This window comes from Macaca thibetana, chromosome 16, assembly GCF_024542745.1.
Source record: "Macaca thibetana thibetana isolate TM-01 chromosome 16, ASM2454274v1, whole genome shotgun sequence".
Classification (NCBI taxonomy): Eukaryota; Metazoa; Chordata; class Mammalia; order Primates; family Cercopithecidae; genus Macaca; species Macaca thibetana.
Window position 1 is genome coordinate 44,034,370 of NC_065593.1, and position 20,727 is coordinate 44,055,096.

The 20,727-nt window shown below is 41.5% G+C and overlaps 4 protein-coding genes across 14 annotated transcripts in view; 1 reads left to right on the forward strand and 3 right to left on the reverse strand.

Annotated features, from left to right (window-relative positions):
* Nucleotides 1-20,031, reverse strand: part of UTP18 (UTP18 small subunit processome component) — a 241,757-nt gene extending 221,726 nt beyond the window's left edge. Inside the window, exon 1 of the mRNA XM_050765077.1 lies at nucleotides 20,028-20,031. The gene's annotated coding sequence lies outside the window, so the exon portion shown is untranslated. The remainder of the gene's footprint in view (nucleotides 1-20,027) is intronic.
* Nucleotides 1-20,727, reverse strand: part of LOC126939625 (nucleoside diphosphate kinase B) — a 259,418-nt gene that overhangs the window by 92,677 nt on the left and 146,014 nt on the right. The gene's annotated exons all lie outside the window — the stretch shown is intronic.
* LOC126939627 (nucleoside diphosphate kinase A) overlaps nucleotides 1-20,727 on the reverse strand; it is a 446,836-nt gene that overhangs the window by 83,279 nt on the left and 342,830 nt on the right. The gene's annotated exons all lie outside the window — the stretch shown is intronic.
* The window catches only part of SPAG9 (sperm associated antigen 9), a 161,734-nt gene that overhangs the window by 40,823 nt on the left and 100,184 nt on the right, over nucleotides 1-20,727 (forward strand). Inside the window, exon 1 of one of the 5 annotated variants that reach the window (XM_050765045.1) lies at nucleotides 9,969-9,990. The exons of the other annotated variants lie outside the window; for them this stretch is intronic. The gene's annotated coding sequence lies outside the window, so the exon portion shown is untranslated. Of the gene's footprint in view, nucleotides 1-9,968; nucleotides 9,991-20,727 lie in introns of those variants that run through there. 5 annotated transcript variants of the gene reach the window in all.

The window sequence follows — 20,727 nt, forward strand, 5'->3', positions numbered from 1 at the left end:
ACCTAATTAAGTCAAAATTAGAAAAAAAAAAAGGTGAGAAACTTTATGGCCTATTTTCATGTCTAATATAGGTAAGCAGACAGTTCTCTGCCTTTCTCTCCCAGCACTGTAAACTTTCAGAATCCTAGGGAGCAAAGGATGGCCAGGTAGCTACTCTATCCACATTACTCATTAAGACTACATAGTGACACCAGCTATAAAGGTACAGCCATTCATGATTGAAAGCCTTTGCCAGCAGTCTTGGAGCATGTGTGAGAACTGACTGTTCTCTCTCTAGTACTCTGGAAAGACGGAATAGAGCTAAATTAAAACCACTAGAAATCTGGAGTTCAGGCCGGGCGCGGTGGCTCAAGCCTGTAATCCCAGCACTTTGGGAGGCCGAGACGGGCGGATCACGAGGTCAGGAGATCGAGACCATCCTGGCTAACACAGTGAAACCCCGTCTCTACTAAAAATACAAAAACTTAGCCGGGCGAGGTGGCAGGCGCCTGTAGTCCCAGCTACTCGGGAGGCTGAGGCAGGAGAATGGCGTAAACCCGGGAGGCGGAGCTTGCAGTGAGCTGAGATCCGATAGATAGATAGATAGATAGATAGATAGATAGATAGATAGATAGATAGATAGATAGACAGCCAGCCAGCCAGCCAGCCAGCCAGAGACAAGATCTCATTATGTTGCCCAGGCTGGTCTTACACTTCTGGGCTCCAAGGTGCTGGGATTTCAGACATGAACCACTATGCCTGGCCTGAAGGGATTAGATAATATTTTAGAACCAAACACTAAAGGCACAGTTGACAGACTCAGCCTACCTTTCATTGTTTTACGTATTAAGTTTTCTTGTTGATATGTGTAGGGTACCAAGTTTTCTTTCTGGTTTTTTTTTGTTTTTTTTTTTGAGACGGAGTCTTGTTCTATCACCCAGGCTGGAGTGCAGTGGTGTGATCTTGGCTCACTGCAACCTCCACACCCCGGGGTCAAGCGATTCTCCTGCCTCAGCCTCCCAAGTAGCTGGGACTACAGGCATGCGCCACTATGCCTGGCTAATTTTTGTATTTTTAGTAGCGATGGCATTTCACCATGTTGGCCAGGCTTGTCTCAAACTCCCAACCTCAGGTGATCCACCTGCCTCAGCCTCCCAAAGTACTGGGATTACAGGCATGAGCCACCGTGCCCAGCCTGGGTACCAAGTTTTCAATAAGAAATTATTATTATTTACTGAAACTGGATCTCAGTCTGTCAATCTGTCTAACATGTGCAGTGGCAGGATCTCCGCTCACTGTGACTTATGCTTCCTGGGCTCAGTCGATCCTCTAGCCTCAGCCTCCTGAGTAGCTGGGACTACGGTCATAAGCCACCATGCCTGCCTCATTTTTGTATTTTTTGTAGAGATAGGGTTTCACTATGTTGCCCAGGCTGGTCTTGAACTCCTGAGCTCAAAGCAGTCCACCAGCCTCAGCCTCCCAAAGTGCTGGCATTATAGGCATAAGCCACCTTGCCCAGCCCGAAAAAAATTTTTTTTTTCTTTTTCTTTTTCTTTTTTCCTTTTCGAAATGGAGTCTTGCTCTGTCGCCCAGGCTGGAGTGCAGTGGTGCGATCTCAGCTCACTGCAACCTCTGCCTTCCAGGTTCAAGTGATTCTCCTGCCTCAGCCTCCCGAGTAGCTGGGATTACAGCTACTTGGCCCCCCAAAGTGCTGGGATTACAGGTGTAAGCTACTGTGCTCGACCAGAATTGCTTTTTTGACTTAGAAAGGAATTCCTTGTCTAAAATCCTTTTATGCGTTAAGTACTTGTCTTCCGTGATTAGAGGAAGAATTACCTTGTACTTGAAATTGCATTTTTGATATCAAAGTACCTTTAAAATGTCTCACACTCAAAAAAGCAGAAGATAGTGCTTTTTTTCACAAAAGTATCTAAGTGGAGTGAATGACTATTTCACATATATTAGCCCTTTTATTACTCAATTAAAAAAATCTGTTTCCTGATCCTTTCTAGTAAATGTAAACAAAATATAGTGGTTTCTTTTCTTTTCTTTTTCTTTTTTTTGAGATGGAGTCTGGCTTTTTTGCCCAGGCTGGAGTGCAATGGCATGATCTTGGCTCACTGCAACCTCCACCTCCCAGGTTCAAGCGATTTTCCTGCCTCAGCCTCCCGAGTATCTGGAATTACAGGCACCTGTCATTATGCCTGGCTAATTTTTGTGTATTTGTAGAGACAGGGTTTCACCATGTTGGCCAGGCTGGTCTTGAACTCCTGACCTCAGTTGATCCACCTGCCCTGGACTCCCAAAGTGCTGGGATTATAGGCATGAACCACTGTGACCGGCCTAGTGGTTTCTTAATTAAGGGAGGTAATCAATTTAGGAGACTATTTGAGTATGTCAGTTTTTTTTTTTCATTGCCCCAGATTTGTTATCCAGTCCAAAGAGTCATACCTTTTTTGGAATTGTCATATTCTGTGGTATCCGTCTTCTCATTCCTCTCTCCAAAAGCATTAATTATGTTTTCCATTTTAATTCGAAGACTTTATAAAAATTAGATCATTTAAAAATAATTGACAATACTCTAGGGAAGGGAGGAAGAAATTCTTTATCAAGTATTAGATGTGGTCTTGAGCTTAATTTGATCTAAAAACTTTATTTTTGTTATGAATATATTATCCTCCAAAGAATTTCTCCTCCTGGGAGTCTGCTGTTCCATTCCGAAATAAAGCTTACTGTATATAGAACAATTAAGGAACTTACAAACTGTGGTTAATCAAAATTGACCATTCAGATGCACAAAGTTGATAACACAAAATCTTTTTCCATGAACTGAGTCATTTTTTGAGCTAGACTCTTGTTCTGTTGCCCAGACTGGAGCGCAATGGCACCATCTCGGCTCACTGCAACCTCTGCCTCCCGGGTTCAAGCAATTCTCCCGCCTCAGCCTCCTGAGTAGCTGGGATTACAGGCATGTACTACCACACTCTGCTAATTTTTGTATTTTTAGTAGAGATGGGGTTTCACCATATTGACCAGGCTGGTCTCGAGCTCCTGACCTTGTGATCCGCCCACCTTGGCCTCCCAAAGTGTTGGGATTTCATGCGTGAGCCACCGCGCCTGGCCTGAGTCATCTTTTATTAATTAATGCTTTGGAACTTACTCACTTCTCCTGTTTTTGAGATCTTGCAGTCTTTTTCTCTTTTCTAGCAAATTGTTTTCCTTTCTCTTCTTCTGTTTTTTTTTTTCTAAGCCTTAACTGGTGTAATATGAATTTTAAGTATATCTTAAATTTTCTTCGTAGTTTTTATTTTACCACACTTAAACATTCCCCCAGTTTTTCTGGGGGGAAATTATTTGACTGTTTTAAATTATTTGACTGTGTTTTCACTTTACCACCGTAGCGTTTTTTTTTTTTTTTAAATCTCCAATATGAATCAAAACTTCTTATTTTTAATTTAAAAAATTACTTATTTCTTAATTTTTTTGAGACATTCCAGCTCTATTGCCCAGGCTAGCATGCAGTGGTAGGATCATGGCTCACTGTAGCCTCAACCTCCCAGGCTCAAGCAGTACTCTCACCTCATCCCTGAGTAGCTGTGACTACAAGCACATGCCACCACACGTGGCCAAATTTTTTTTTTTTTTTGAGACGGAGTCTTGCTCTGTCCTGCCGGCTGGAGTGCAGTGGTGCTATCTTGGCTCACTGCAAGCTCCGCCTCCCGGGTTCACGCCATTCTCCTGCTTCAGTCTCCCGAGTAGCTGGAACTACAGGCGCCTGCCACCACGCCTGGCTAATTTTTGCATTTTTTTTAAGTAGAGATGGGGTTTCACCATGTTAGCCAGGCTGGTCTCGAACTCCTGACCTCAGGTGATCTGCCCACCTTGGCCTCCCAAAGTGCTGGGATTATGTGCATGAGCCACTGTGCCCGGCCGAATTTTTGTATTTTTTGTAGAGCCAAGGTTTTGCCATGTTGCCCAGGCTGGTCTCAAACTCATAGACTCAACAATCTGCCCACTTTGATCTCCCACATGTTGGGATTATAGGCATTAACCACTGCGCATAGTCTAAAAACTTCTTAGTTTTTAAAAAGGTGATGTAGGAAGTCATCTTTAAGTGTCATTAGTTCCCTATACTATTAGAAAACCAAGATTGGGAATGAGTGCTTTTTATTTTTATTTTTTTTTAATTTTTATTTATTTATTTTTTTTTGAGATGGAGTCTCGCTCTGTCGCCCAGGCTGGAGTGCAGTGGCGCGATCTCGGCTCACTGCAAGCTCCGCCTCCCGGGTTCACACCATTCTCCTGCCTCAGCCTCCCGAGTAGCTGGGACTACAGGCGCCCACAACCGCGCCCGGCTAATTTTTTGTATTTTTAGTAGAGACGGGGTTTCACCGTGGTCTCGATCTCCTGACCTTGTGATCCGCCCGCCTCGGCCTCCCAAAGTGCTGGGATTACAGGCGTGAGCCACCGCGCCCGGCCATGAGTGCTTTTTAAAAGACGAAAACAAATTTAAATAAATGTTATGTCAGGAATTCATTAATTCTTGTTTGGTATAATAGAAAACAGATGATCTGGGCTATCTAATCTTAATATAACTGAATTTTTTTTTTTTTTTTTTTTGAGACAGAGTCTTGCTCTGTCACCCAGGCTGGAGTGCAGTGGCGCAATCTCAGCTCGCTGCAACTTCTGCCTCCCAGGTTCAAGCGATTCTTTCTGCCTCAGCCTGTTGAGTAGCTGGGACTTCAGGTGTGTGCCACCACACCTGGCTAATTTTTGTATTTTAGTAGAGATGGGGTTTCACCCCTATTGACCAGGCTGGTCTTGAACTCCTGACCTCAGGTGATACGCCCGCCTTGGCCTCCCAAAGTGCTGGGATTACAGGCGTGAAGCAGCACACCCGGCCTGATTTTTTGTTTTTTAAATAAAATATGAGACTAGGCCCAGTGGCTCACAGCTGTAATCCCAACACTTTGGGAGGCCGAGGTGGGTGGATCACTTGAGGTCAGGAGTTCAAGATCTGTCTGGCCAACATGGGGAAACCCATCTCTACTAAAAATACAAAAATTAGCTGGGCATGGTGGCGCTTGCCTGTAATACCAGCTACTTGGAAGACTGAGGCAGGAAAATGCTTGAACCTGGGAGGCGGAGGTTGCAGTGAGCCAAAATTGAGCCACTGCCCTCCAGCCTGGGCAACAAAGCAAGACTCCATCTAAAACAAAAAAAGAAAGTATGAATTTTGTGATAAAGTAAATGGAACCCAACATTTATTTTAAAATAAACATTTATTTAGGGCCCCTGAGATGACTGTTGGCAGTATCTGTAGTGGGAGGAGAGGTGGATACAGTTTTTTTGCTGAGTGCCATTTGTTTGAGTGCTGGATGATAACTAACTGTACCTTTTCTAATTTTTGTGTTTATATTTGTACAGTGTGTTAGTGTCTTTAATTTTAAAAGACTGAGTTTGTCAATTCTCATGAACGTATTTTAGGGCACATATCCCTTTTAAAAAATAGCCACAATGAAAATTCAAGTTCTGCTCTAAAGACTACTTCCTTTGTTAAAAGGGGAAATTTTGGTTAAAGTTATTTGCTATTTGAGAAGCAAGAAAAGGTAAAGAAATAGGAATTGAATTAAAAGATACACTTTACAGCTTTTGATAGTGTGGAATCTATCATGTTGCATGATTTAACAATGTTGAGAAGTTGAGTCTATAATACATTTTTAAACAATTTTTGATCATGTTTGATTTTGGAGATTTCTGATTACTTTTCAAAATCTAAACCAATATAAGAAATATTTTTTACTTTTTCCAACATGAATAAAGGATTTTAAAAAATGCTGTATATTATTCCTTATCTAGGAGTAGCAATAATACTTTCTGTTAATTAATATGAACCTTAAGGAAGAGTCTGTAATCGATATTGTGTGGAATAAGGAAGTTGTGAATTGAGAAAGCCTTGTTTGCGCTTTTCAAGTGTGTAAGGAGTGTAATCAACTTTGCCGTTTGGCCGGGCGCGGTGGCTCAAGCCTGTAATCCCAGCACTTTGGGAGGCCGAGACGGGCGAATCACGAGGTCAGGAGACTGAGACCATCCTGGCTAACATGGTGAAACCCCGTCTCTACTAAAAAAAATACAAAAAACTAGCCAGGTGAGGTGGCGGGCGCCTGTAGTCCCAGCTACTCGGGAGGCTGAGGCAGGAGAATGGCGTAAACCCGGGAGGCGGAGCTTGCAGTGAGCTGAAATCCGGCCACTGCACTCCCGCCTGGATGACAGAGCCAGACTCCGTCTCAAAAAAAAAAAAAAAAAAAAAAAAAAAAAACTTTGCCGTTCATAGTGTGACAGTAATAGGTCTTTGTCAGAAAGTACTTTTTATATTCATTGTCTCTGTTGTGTGTTGTGTATTTCTATCTTGTATGCCAAATATTATCTAAAATTTGAGTCAAGCAAGTATAGATATTTTAATACAGTTGAAAATATTAAACTAGTCCAGTATGCCTAGCATTCTGCCTAGGTATGGTTGTGGTACACAAGAGTATAATATGGTCCTTGTGGTCAAAGAAATCGTAGTTTGGTGTGGGGAGGAAGGGGAAGATTATGTATATGGCCTACTAGTCTTTTTTCCCTATATATTATGTTTTTATATCATTGCAGTTAGAATGTATATTTAATTCGTATCTTTTCCTTAACATTATCATATTTTTCCTTGTATAATCTTTATTATTATTTTTTATGTCCACATAAATTCACCATCCAGAAGCTATGCCATCTATTAACAATTTTTGTTTTCCCTGAGGACTATGCTTTAGTTTTTCCTCTAATGAGAATTATTTAATGGCCACTGCATTTTTTACCATGGCAACCTAGAAACAGAACAAACGTTGAAATGCAACCATAACAACTAGTTTGAACCTTACCTGGTTGGCATATTTAAATTGTTTTTTTTTCTTGATCCACGTTTTATACATGTATAATGAATATATTATGCTCTATTGTAAGCTATCTCAAATCCTTTGTGGAATGAAGAGGTGACTCAGGGTAAAATAAATGTAAGAAACTTAAAATACAAAAACCAAAAACTTCTGTTGGTTGGTTGGTCATTTTTCCTGGTATACTGAATCATATTGCAGTAAATATTTTTTTACATCTATAAGTTTTCCCTTCTGTTGGTAGTTTTCTTAGAATATATTTAAGGAAGTAGGTCAAGGAACTTGAGTGGTTCTTGGCATATAATAGTTTGGCCATTTCTAATATGAATAGAATTGGAGAAGTAAGGGTTAGTAGCAAATTCCATTTTGCCTGTCGTAACGTATGAATTTGAACCATTATTTACAACATATTAGCACACACAGCTGATATAGAATCATCTATTATTTGATTCTCTCTTAGGAAGCTTGTGTTACCCTCAGGCTTCTTGAATTTACAAGTTATTTTTCCCTGAGTATAGAGCCATTGCCTTTTGTGGAGAAGATGAAAAGATTTAGATGACAGTGATTTTTTTTTTTTTTTTTTTTTTGAGTGGGTACTTCTTAATTTGGTGGCTATGTTTTTGGGGGGAGTACAGTGTTTTTTTGTTTTTGTTTTTTTTTTTTTAAGAGATGGGGGTCTAATTCCTGTGTTTAAGCGATCCTCCCACCTCAGCCCTCCTGAGTAGCTGAGATTACAGGCGCATGCCACTACACCCATGGCTATTATATTTAGACTCTTCTTTAATTCTGCCCTTCCTTCTTTTAAATGAAAATTCATTTTTTTGAATTAAATGGAAAAATGTTGTTGGCACTGAAGTCAAATGTATTAGATCCTTATACTCTGATGTTTCTACCCTTTTCGTCCCCCATATAAGATTCCTTTGCTTTTTACATCTTGTATCAAGATCTTAGTCTAATAAAATACCTTCAGGCCTTCACTTTGAAACATTAGTATGGGAAGGAAAACACTTCTTATTTCTTGGTCATAAGAATAAACACTCCACTAGGTAGAAAGTTGGGGGAGATATTAACATAAACAATAATGTAATTTTTATTTTAAAGGAATAAATGGCTTAAAACAGACCTTCAACACAAGGTGGTTGACAGATTAAGAGTTTTCACAGCACATAAACCATTTTAAAGTTGCCAGGTGTCATTTCATGTCAAAGTTAATATTTGAGAGAGCCTAAATATTTTCTGTCACTGTTTTTCAAATCACCTAAAAAAATACGTTCAGGCTTGTACAAAACTTTATCAGATCCTTTACTGTGCTTCATGATTAGCAATGAATGTTAGTATTTCGGAAAAATTGAATAATACTGTAATAGGACACTTTTTCCACTTTAGTTCTATCTCAATAGGCAATTCCTTCTACATAATTTTAAGAATGATAAAAGTAGATTACAATGATTTTATATATATATATATTTTAATGATCATATGTATTTTTGTTGAAAGTATTTTTTTAATGAGGCAGCTTTAGGAGTTTGAATTATATCTTTTGGTTTTAAAAGAATGACTAGGGGCCGGGCGCGGTGGCTCAAGCCTGTAATCCCAGCACTTTGGGAGGCCGAGACGGGCGGATCACAAGGTCAGGAGATCGAGACCATCCTGGCTAACACGGCGAAACCCCGTCTCTACTAAAAACACAAAAAATTAGCCGGGCGAGGTGGCGGCGCCTGTGGTCCCAGCTACTCGGGAGGCTGAGGCAGGAGAATGGCGGGAACCCGGGAGGCGGAGCTTGCAGTGAGCTGAGATCTGGCCACTGCACTCCAGCCTGGGCGACAGAGCGAGACTCCGTCTCAAAAAAAAAAAAAAAAAAAAAAAAAAAAAGAATGACTAGGAAGTTAATTACTTAGAAAGCTACTTTTAGTCTGTTTAATCAGAATCTAGGTTTTTGCAATATTAAGAATATATGTTTAATAAACAATATATAGCAGCTCTTTCTTATTTAGAGTCTCCATATGAGTGGGAAATTAGAAAATTAGGCACAAGATAGTTTTTGCAAACACTAACATTACTTCTGCTTCATTAGGTAATACTTGTGGTCTTTAGCTGTTTTATGTTTTATTATCTGTATTTGGGCTCTTTGATTTTTGTAGTCTAGTGTTGTCTATTGAGAACCTTAAAGTTGTAATTTATAATTAATATCTAGAACTAAAGGTATCAGAAAATTAAGTTTATGAGTAAGAGTTAAAGGATGTTTGGTGATTTGCTTAGAGAACAGGGAAAATAAGAATAATTTGATTATTCCTTCAAACATATAAAGAGATGGGTAAGGAGTATAGCAAGCTGTTTGTCTGTTATTTTGGAAGATAAAGTGAGAGAAAATGAATTTTTTGGCTTTGGTTGGTCATGAGGAAGTATTTCTTGGCCATGAGGGTGATACACAGGAATATGTGCAGAGGTAAAGCGTGGACTGTCCCTACATAGAGACTTCAGGTAGGAAGTCTTCACGTAGGAGAAGCATCAACTTTGTTGTGGATGGCTTAGATAACATCTTCAAGACAGGGATCTGTCGGATCACTAGAAGTTTCTACCGCTGGAATTCTTTGAAGTTATCCTACTCTGTTTTGAGAATATAATCATTGATTCATGGTAGCTTTAAAATATGTATTATTTCACATTGTGTCATTGATTAATAACATATAATACCTGAAAATGTTTCGAAGTTGAGAGACATGGTAAAGGACTTAGTTGGTGAGGAGAGGTTATTACTGTTTTGATGTGGTTGTCTGAGATTTCTTTGCTCTTAAGTCGGCCTTGCTTACCTGTTGGGACTTCCGATGCTAAATTGTTCAAGGAGAAGTTTCTGAAAGACCACATGTCAGTCTTCTGAGGCCCAGCAACAGTTGGACTATCTGCCTTCCAGGAACAGTAAAAACTGATGATTCCTTTTGAGAAGGCAAATAATGAGTTGGATATGGCATTCTAGCAGGTTTGTTTCTCTTTCTTCCCCCCGTAGGCCTATCAGCAGTCTGATGGGGCAGAAGACAACAGAGATGGAAGGTGTTCCAAACTTGGCAAAGGCCATCAATCTCAGGAGGTAAGCTCTGATTTTGAGCCAGCAGAGCAGGTGGCTCTTCCTGCCTTAATCTTATCCTCTTGCTTTTTGGAAAGATGGATAGAAAGAGCGCTCAAAATGAGGCTGAAGTATCTCCATTCATTATTATAAAGGGGAAATTTAGGATTTGTCTTTTGATAGTTCTTTTTTCTTGCCCCCTCACCTTTTTTTCTTTTTAGGTAACATGATTTGCCTTTTTTTTTTTTTTAACTCCCCAGAAAATTAGCAATTTTTAAAATGACAGTTACTTGTCAGTTGTTTTGGGATAGGTAGGATGAACAGAATCTTGTTTATTTCCAGTTAATCTTGGCTTGGAGCTAGTTTTGATGAGTAACATGACAAGGATTTAGAATTTTCCCAGAGATCGTTTTGAAGTTTAGGTTTACGTGGAACTATTAAACATGAAATGATCTTTTAATATACTTCAAATGGAATGCAACAATATAGGTATAGGTTAACTTCATGGTACTTGAGGCTTTTGAGGATGTCTATAGTCCTTGCCCAGGTGGACTTTTCTTTCCTGCTTTCTCCTTCCCTTCTGCTTCCTTTACTTTTCCCTTTATCTGATTCCTTAGTGGCATTCGGGACTTTAAAGAAATGGCTCTTCCACGTGTTAAAATGACTTCTCAAAAATGTTTATACTACCTTATGGGACTTAGGCCTTGAGTAAGCTGAGTTCATTGGATATGTTGTTGTACTGAGTTATTGTAAGTATTTTCAGAAAAGAGAGGTTCTGAATTTGTATTATTTGATCTCGGTGTATGTGTGTATATTTTCTATGTATTATATGATCAATTATATATGATCTTTGTATTATATGATTTATATTATAAGTACCTACAAAGATAATACTAAAATTTAGAATCGCAGTATAGGTAAAGAAAACATGAAATACAGAAAGTCATAAAACAGTTTCTGTTCAGGTTCTTGCTGTAGGTGTTAGGCAGGAGAGAATATACCACCAGAATAGCATTCAGAAAATCATTTATAATAACAGAGACGGACTCTTGCTGTGTCACCAGGCTGGAGTGCAGTGGCGCAATCTTGGCTCACTGAAGCCCCCACATCCCGGGTTCTAGCGATTCCCCTGCCTCAGCCTCCCTAGTAGCTAGGACTACAGGCGTGTGCCACCATGCCCGGCTAATTTTTTGTATTTTAGTAGGGAGGGGGTTTCACCGTGTTGGCCAGGATGATCTTAATCTCGGGGTTTCACCATGTTGACTAGGATGGTCTTGATCTCCTGACCTCATGATCCGCCTCCCTTGGCCTCCCAAAGTGCTGGGATTACAGGCTTGAGCCATGGCACCTGGTCTTTTTTTTTTTTTTAAGACAGAGTCTCACTCCATCACCCAGCCTGGAGTGCAATGGCATGCTCTCGGCTCACTGCAGCCTCTGCTTCCTGGGTTCAAGCAATTCTCCTGTCTCAGCCTCCTGAGGAGCCAAAGTAAACTATTCTTAAAACATAATGGGGACTGGAGGCAGTGGCTCACGCCTATAATCTCAGTACTTTGGAAAGCCGAGGAGGGAGGAGTGCTTGAGACCAGGATTTCAAGACCAGCCTGGGCAACATAGTGAGACCTTGTCTCTACAGAAAATAAAAAAATTATCTTGGCCTGGTGGCACACGCCTATAGTGCCAACTTCTTGGAAGGATCACTTGAGCCTGGAGGATTGCTTCAGCCCAGGAAGTGAAGGCTGCAGTGAGCTGTGCTTGTGCCATTGCACTCCAGCCTGGGAAACAGAACGAGACCCTGTCTTGAGGGGAAAAAAAAAAAAGCATAATGGGGTAGCATACCTTTGAGAATTTGGATTGCTAACTTTTAAGAGGATTTCAGTACATGTTTATAAGCTGATATATGTTAAGCTAACTGTAGTTGCTATAGCGAACTAGCCACAAAAATTATATATAATGACTCAAATGTTATTTCTTGCTTATGTAAAGTTTAAAAAGTGGATGTTTCAGATAAGTGGGTGGCTTTTGTGGAGACATGGGCATTTTCCACTTTATAGCTTCCAAGTTTTTCTTACCTGCATTAAGTTGGAGGAAGGGTAAAGGGCATAGAGCATGGTGTGTGGAGGGTTTTTACTGGACCAGGTCTAGGAGTAGCACACATCACTTTTACTACTACTTGATAGGCTATAACTCAGTCAGAGGCTACCTGCAGGGGCTGGGATGGATAGCCTAGCTATTTGTCCAAGCAAAAGAAGAAAACTGTTTTGGTTAATGTCTGGCCAGTCTTTGCCTCAGCTTAACAGCCTTAGTAGGGGCCATTAGTGTGTTATTTTGCCCAAGTGTTGAGGCAAAGGAATGATTGTACCTAAGGCTTAGCAACCATCTGCCTATTCTTTCTCCTGTGAATTATCTGAGGAAGATACTTATTTCATTAAATGTCCTTCTCTTATAGCATAAATGTTGAGATTTTCTTTTTGATCCCTTACCATTTGACTTTTTTCTTTAAAAAATAGGTTATTAAATTAAGTAATTTCCTCATGCTTGCGTTAAGGGATAGGTTTCAAATGACCCTTTTAAAAATTGAAATCCAGGCTGGGCATGGTGGTTCGTGCCTGTAATTCTAGCACTTTGGGAGCCAGGAGGATCGCTTGAGCCCAGGAGTTCATAACCAGGCTGGGCAAAAATAGCAAGACACTCTCTCTTTTTAAAAATAAAATTGAAAATTGAAATCTAATTCACATATCATAAAATCCACCATTTTATTTTATTTATTTATATATATATATTTTTTGAGATGGAATTTTGTTCTAGTTGCCCAGGCTGGAGTACAATGGTGTGAACTTGGCTCACTGCAACCTCCGCCTCCCAGATTCAAGCAATTCTCCTGCCTCAGCCTCCTGAGTAGCTGGGATTACAGGTGCCTGCCACCATGCCCAGCAAATTTTTTTGTGTTTTTAGTAGAGATGGGGTTTCAGCATGTTGGCCAGGCTGGTCTCGAATTCCTGATCTCAGGTGATCCGTCCGCCTCGGCCTCCCAAAGTGTTGGGATTACAGGTGTGAACCACCGCACCCGGCCAAAATTCACCATTTTGAAGTGTACAATTCAGCAGTTTTTAGTACAATTTTCAAGGTTATACAACCACCACCACTAATTCCAGAACATTTCTATGACCCCAAAAAGAACCACCCCCTCATACCTGTTACACTTACTCCTGCTTTTCTGCTTCCCCCTAGTCCCTGAAAACCACTAATCTAATTTTTGTCTCTATAGATTTGCCTGTTCTGGACATTTCTTTCTTTCTTTTTTTTTTTTTTGAGCCGGAGTCTTGCTCTGTCACCCAGACTGGAGTGCAGTGGCGCAATCCTTGGCTCACTGCAAGCTCCCCCTCCCGGGTTCAAGGGATTCCTCGTGCTTCAGCCTCCTAAGTAGCTGGGACTACAGGCACCCGCCCCAACGCCCAGCTAATTTTTTTTTTTGTATTTTTAGTAGAGATGAGGTTTCACTGTGTTAGCCAGGATGATCTCAATCTCCTGACCTCGTGATCCGCCCGCCTTGGTCTTCCAAAGTCCTGAGATTACAGGCGTGAGCCACTGTGCCCAGCTGGGACATTTCATAATAATAGACTCATACAATATATGGTCTTTTGTGACTGGCTTCTTTCACCTAGCATAAAGGTTCATTAATGTTGTAGCATGTGTCAAGTACTTCCTTCCTTTTCATAACTGAGTAATATTCTTTTATGGGATACCCTCCACTCCTGTTTCAATTGCCTATATATCCTACCAGAGCTAGAAACAATCAAAACTCTAACTTTGCTATCTGAAAGTCTGTAGTAATATAGTTTTGAAGAGTTGAGTATAATGAACAACCACTTTGGGAAGATATTCCTTGGGTTTCCTCTTGGCATGTTGACTTGTTTAGTTCCTAGTTCATAAATGGGTAAGTAGATAACTTAATGTTTGAACCATCTTTACAGTGCTGTGGTTGCCTACTAGGAGTCGATAGTATATTAGTCATCTTGTTTTATTTGTATAATTAGCTATCAGTGACACATCTGAATATAACTAAGCAGAATGATAAACCTGTTTGATTTTAATGGGAAAGATAAATGAATTAGTTAAGGGCCTTGAGTAAGTAGACTGAGATGAACAGGCTCTAATTTACTCATCTACTGGAGTGGAGAGAAAGATGGAAGTGGATAATACTTATGCTAGAGGATAATATTTACGTCTAATTTATGTAGATATTTTTACCCTGAGATAATTTGTCTGCTTTTATTTTTTTAAATTCCATTTTATTATTATTATTTTATTTATTTGTTTGTTTGTTTGTTTATTTTTGAGATGGAGTCCGGCTCTGTCACCCAGGCTGGAGTGCAATGGCACAATCTTGGCTCACTGCAACCTCCGCCTCCCAGGTTTAAGCAGTTCTCATGTCTCAGCCTCCCAAGTAGCTGGGATTACAGGCATGTGCCACCACGTCCGGTTGATTTTTGTTTTTAGTAGAGACAGGATTTCCCCATGTTGGCCAGGCTGGTCTCAAACTCCTGACCTCAAGTGATCCACCCACCTTGGCCTCCCAAAGTGCTGGGATTACAGGTGTGAGCCACCATGCCTGGCCTGCTTTTATTTTAGATGTTGCAAAATTCAGTATTTTGCCTGTTATGTAACAGGTTACAGACAAAATACGTTTATATAAAAAGCTGAGACAGAGGTTAATTTAAGTATACTTTGTGATTTATTTTGTATCAAAAACTTAGCGAAAAGATAGACGTCATCAGTACACCATTTTTTTTTTTTTTTTTTTTTTTTTTTTTGAGATGGAGTCTCATCCTGTGGCCCAGGCTGGAGTGCAGTGGCACAGTCTTGGCTCACTGCAACCTCCACCTCCCAGGTTCAAACGATCCTCCTGCCTCAGCCTCCCAAGTAGCTGAGATTACAGGCATGCACCACCATGCCCAGCTAAATTTTTCTGTATTTTTAGTAGAGATGGGGTTTCGCCATTTTGGCCAGGCTGGTCTTGAACTCCTGACCTCAGGAGATACGCCCTCCTCGGCTTCCCAAAGTGCTGGGATTACAGGCATGAGCCACTGCGCCCGACCAGCATACAAGTTTCTAGTATGCAACAGTAGGTTGAAAATATCTTAACATACCACTTTTTGTGCATTAAAAACATGAAATTTTGTGTGTGAGAGAGATGGTAAATGTTTAAGGCCTGTACTTTTAAGACCTTTAGCTCTTATGAAAATAACAGGCATAAACTATGGTAATCTAGACAATGGAATATTAGTCAGTGCTAAAAAGAATTAAACTATTCGTCCAGGAAAAGACGTGGAGTAGGTTGTGTGTAGTGGCTCACGCCTGTAATCCCAGCACTTCGAGAGGCAGAGGCGGGTGGATCTCCTGAGGTCAGGAGTTCGAGACTAGCCTGGCAAACATGGCAAAACCCTGTGTCTACTAAAATACAAAAATTAGCCGGACATGGTGGTGGATGCCTGTAGTCCTAGCTACTCGGAAGGCTGAGGCACAAGAATTGCTTGAACCTGGCAGGCGGAGGTTGCAGTGAGCTGAGATCATGCCACTACACTCCAGCCTGGGAGAAAGAGCAAGACTGTGTCTCAAAAACAAAAACAAAAAGATATGGAGGAACCTCAAATGCATATTACTAAGTGAAAGAAGCCAATCTGAAAAGGCTAGGTACTATATGATTCCAACTATATGACATTCTGGAAAAGGCAAAACTATGGAGATAGTGAAAAGATAATTGATTGTCAAGGTTTGGGAGATGGTAGGGAGGATGAATAGGTGGAGCACAGAGGATTTTTAAGGCAGTGAACCTATTTTGTTTGATACTGTAATGGTGGTTACATGTCATATTTTCGTCAAAAGCTGTAGAGTATACAACACCAAGAGTGTACCCTAATGTAACTGATATACTTTGGGTGATAAGCATGTGTCAGTGTAGGGTCATCGATTGTAACAAGTATACCACTCTGATTCTAGATGTTGATGGTAGGGGAGGTTGCCTGTGTGGGGGGTCTGCAAATATGTGGAAATTTTCTGTACTTTCATTCAATTTTGCTGTGACCCTAAAACTGCTCTAAACATGAAGTCTATTAAAAAAAATTAACAGAAGGGACAAGTCATCTGTAACTCCAGGTAGTTTGCATGTGCTTAATGCCCTTTTTCTGTGATAAATGGTTGCTATTAAATAAAAAAATACAGATATGTATGTATATTATTTATATGAGGTTAGTAAATATAACCATTTCACCTTTTGAAAGAGATGGTTAGAGAATGGATTGATAGTTTATCAAATATTATTTTGAGGCAAAAGTAAGACTGTGATGCCAAATGGAAGTAAATTTAGCAAAAAGTAACCCTGATGGGTTAGAAAGCTGTGAATGGAGGCTGAAGGAATTAATGATAGAAATAATTCAAAATGCTTAAGGAGAACAAAATGATTACTAGAACTTTAAGGAATTTTTATGGATGAACCTAAGCTAATGTGAACAATGGTCATATTCTTTAGCTAAATATTGGAAATCTCCCAAAATTAGTGGTATATTGTGGTATGTGTCTCCGTCCCACAAGCCTTTTTTTTTTTGGAGACAGAGTTTTGCTCTTGTTGCCCAGGCTGGAGTGCAGTGTTGCCATCTCGGCTCACTGCAACCTCCACCTCCCAGGTTCAAGTGATTCTCCTGCGTCAGGCTTCCGAGTAGCTAGGATTACAGGCTTGCACCACCATGCCCAGCTAATTTTTGTATTATTAGTAGAGACGGAGTTTCACCACGTTGGCCAGGCTGGTCTCGAACTTCTGACCTCAGGTGATCTGCCTGCCTTGGCCTCCCAAAGTGCTGGGATTACAGGTTTGAGCCACTGCTCCTGGCCTAATCTCACTATTAAGTGGTGTACATTTGATGACAAAGCAATGCAAACAGACATTGATTAGGAAGCTGGCATAGAATCAGTCAGGACCTGATTTTGTTTTGTGGCATTATAATGTTTTGTTCTGTAAGGTATACACCCAGCTTTCTGACCAAGTCAGTTGACAAACGCCTTGTATAAAAACTTCTCTCAGCTGGGCGCGGTGGCTCACGCCTGTAATCCCAGCACTTTGGGAGGCCGAGGTGGGCGAATCACGAGGTCAGGAGATTGAGACCATCCTGACCAACATGGTAAAACCCCATCTCTACTAAAAATACAAAAATTAGCTGGGTGTGGTGGTGTGCACCTATAGTCCGAGCTACTCAGGGAGGCTGAGGCAGGAGAATCGCTTCAACCAGGGAGGCGGAGGTTGCAGTGAGCCGAGATCGCGCCATTGCACTCCAGCCTGGGACAGAGCGAGACTCTGTCTCAAGGAGAAAAAAAAAAGCTTCTCTCTGAGGTTTACTTAATGGTATTAGTCAGCTAGGGCTGCCATAACAAAATATTACAGGCTGGGTGGCTTCAATAGCAGAAATTTATTTCTCACAGTCTGGAGGCTGGAAATCTGAGATCCATGGTACAAGCAGATTTGGTTTCTCCTGAGGCCTTTCTCCTTAGCTTGCAGGTGGCTGCCTTATCTCTGTGTCCTAACATGGCCTTTTCCCTATCTCTTGCTGTTATAAGGATACCAGCCCTGTTGGATCAGGGCCCACCCTAATGACCTCATTCAACCTTAATTACCTACCTTCTTCTGCCTTAAAAAAAAAAAAAAAAAAAGACAGAGTCCCACTCTGTCGCTCAGGCTGGAGTGCATTGGTGCAATCTCAGCTCACAGCAACCTCTGTCTCCCAGATTCAAGCGATCCTCCTGCCTCAACCTCCCGAGTAGCTGGGATTACTGCTATTTGCCATGATGCCTGGCTAATTTTTGTATTTTTAGTAGAGATGGGGTTTCACCATGTTGGCCAGGCTGGTCTCGAACTCCTGCTCTGGTAATCCACCTGCCTCAGCCTCCCAAAGTGCTGGGATTACAGGTGTGAGCCACCGCGCCCGGCCCTTAATTATCTTCTTAAAGGCTCTATTCCCCAGATGCAGTCATATTGGGAGCTAGAGCTTCAACCTATGAATTTGGGGGGTGAGGGAGGACAATTCAGTCCGTAACAGTTAGGTCAGGAAATAAGAGTTCTCCGTGGGGATGGGGAGCAAAGAGTGTTGTGACTTGACAGTCAGATCCAGAAAAGTCTTATAGACCATTGTAAGAATTTTTTTTTTCCTTTTTAGAATGAGATCAGAAGCATTGAAGTTTTGAGTGGTTGGTCACTATTTGATTCCATCTCTATTTTGAGAATATAGGAAACAAAGACTAAGTAGAGAAACTAGTCAGGAGACCAGGATTATTATTGTAATAACCTAAGCAAGAGATGATGTCTTGGGTCAAGGTGAGAGTGATGAAGGTGGTAAAAAGTGGTGAGATTCTGTTTGTTTGTTTGTGTTTTGAGACGGAGTCTCACTCTGTCGCCAGGCTGGAGTTGCAGTGGCACAGTCTTGGCTCACTGCAACCTCTGCCTCCTGGGTTCAAGCAATTCTCCTGCTTCAGCCTCCCAAGCAGCTGGGATTACAGGCGTGCGCCACCACGCCCAGCTCGTTTTTGTGTTTTTAGTAGAGATAGTTTCACCATGGTGGCCAGGATGGTCTCGATCTCTTGACCTCGCGATCCGCTCGCCTTGGCCTCCTAAAGTGCTGGGATTACAGGCGTGAGCCACCGTGCCTGGCGATTCTGACTTATTTTGAAACATAGAATAAACAGAATTTGCTGATAGACTGGATAAGTGATACGAGGGAAAGAGAAAAGCAAAAGGATGACTGCAAGATTTTTGCCTGATTAAGAAGACTGTGTGAAAGAGCAGCTTTGGGGGAGACAGTCCAGTTTTGTGGCTTTGTAGACATCTTATTGTTTTGTGGCATCATATTGTTTTGTATTTTTTACTTTCAGCAATATATATTCAACATCCTTCCAATTCAGTTCTAGGCACTGTTTTGTGTCAGTACGTACAGATATATACTGCATTTCTTTTGACAGGTATCTCTAATTAATGTTTTTTACTTGAAAAACACAGTTTTGGCCGGGCGCTGTGGCTCACGCCTGTAATCCCAGCACTTTGGGAGGCTGAGGTGGGTGGGTCACCTGAGGTCAGGAGTTTGAGACTAGCCTGGCCAACATGGTGAAACCCCATCTCTACTAAAAATACAAAAATTAGTCAGGCATGGTGGCACGTGCCTGGAATCCCAGCTACTTGGGAGGCTGAGGTATGAGAATCACTTGAACCCAGGAGGCAGAGGTTGCAGTGAGCCAAGATCATGCCACTGCATCCCAGCCTGAGTGACAGAGCAAGACTCCATCTCAAACAAACAAAAAAACACATGTTTGTAAGACATGACTTTACAGTGTCATGTTTACAAACACTGTAAAGGAAATACTTTACAAATATTAACTCGCTTAATCCTAATAATCAACTTTGATGTACTGTTACTATTCCTCATTTACAAGTAAGGACACTTAGGCCCAGAGAAGTTAACTTTCCCAAAGTTGCATAACAAAGAAGTAGCAAAGCCACTGCATTGTACTCTATCACTGTATTCTTGTCACAGTTCGCTTATCCAATCTCCTAATCACAAATTTGAGAGTGGTTCCAATTTGGAGGTTATAGGATATGTTGCATAGGACACCCATTTTAATATCTTCAGGCTTTGGTGCAAGTGTCTGTTGAACAAATAAGAATAGTTATTCTGGGCTGGGCATGGTGGCTCACACCTGTAATCCTAGCACTTTGGGAGGCTGAGGTGGGTGGATCACTTGAGGTCAGGAGTTCGAGACCGGTCTGGACAATATAGTGAAACCCCATCTCTATTAAAAATAGAAAAAATTAGCTGAGCGTGGTGGTGTGTGCTTGTCTGTAGTCCCAGGTACTTGAGAGGCTGAGGCACGAGAATTGCTTGATCCCAGGAGGCAGAGGTTGCAGTGAGCTGGGTACTCCAGCCTGGGCCATGGAGTGAGACTTTGTCTTTTTATAAAAAAAAAAAAATACTGTATCAAAGCTTCAAGGACATTATCTCGTTCTTTTTTCCTTTGAGACAGTGTTTCCCCTCTGTCGCCCATGCTGGAGTGCTGTGATGATGCAATCATGGCTCACTACAACCCCTGCCTCCCGGGCTCAAGCGATTCTCATGCCTCAGCCTCCTGAGTAGCTGGGATTACAGGTGCATGCCATCACGCCTGGCTAATTTTTGTATTTTTGGTAGAGATGGGGTTTTGCCACATTTGCCAGACTAGTCTCAAACTCCTGGCCTCAAGTGATATGCCCACCTCGGCCTCCCAAAGTGCTGGGAGGTCTGCCTGCCTCGGCCTCCCAAAGTGCTGGGATTACAGACCATGAGCCACTGTACCCAGCCTTGTTCTTCTCTTTTTTTTTCTTTCTTTTCAAGATGGAGTCTGGCTCTGTTACCCAGGCTGGAGTGCAGCGGTGCAATCTCAGCTCACTGCAATCTCCGCCTCCCAGGTTCAAGCAGTTCTCCTACCTCAGCGTCCTGAGTGGTTGGGATTACAGGTGCATCCCCCCCGCATGCCCAGCTAAGTTTTGTATTTTTAGTAGAGATGGGGTTTCACCATGTTGACCAGGCTGTTCTCGAACTTCTGACCTTGTGATCCGCCCACCTCGGCCTCCCAAAGTGCTGGGATTACAGGCGTGAGCCACCACATTTTCTTTATCCAGTCTGTTCGATAACATTTTTGTTCTCTCTCTGAGAATGCTAAAGTCAGAGCAACAAAGGTTGTTTGTTATGG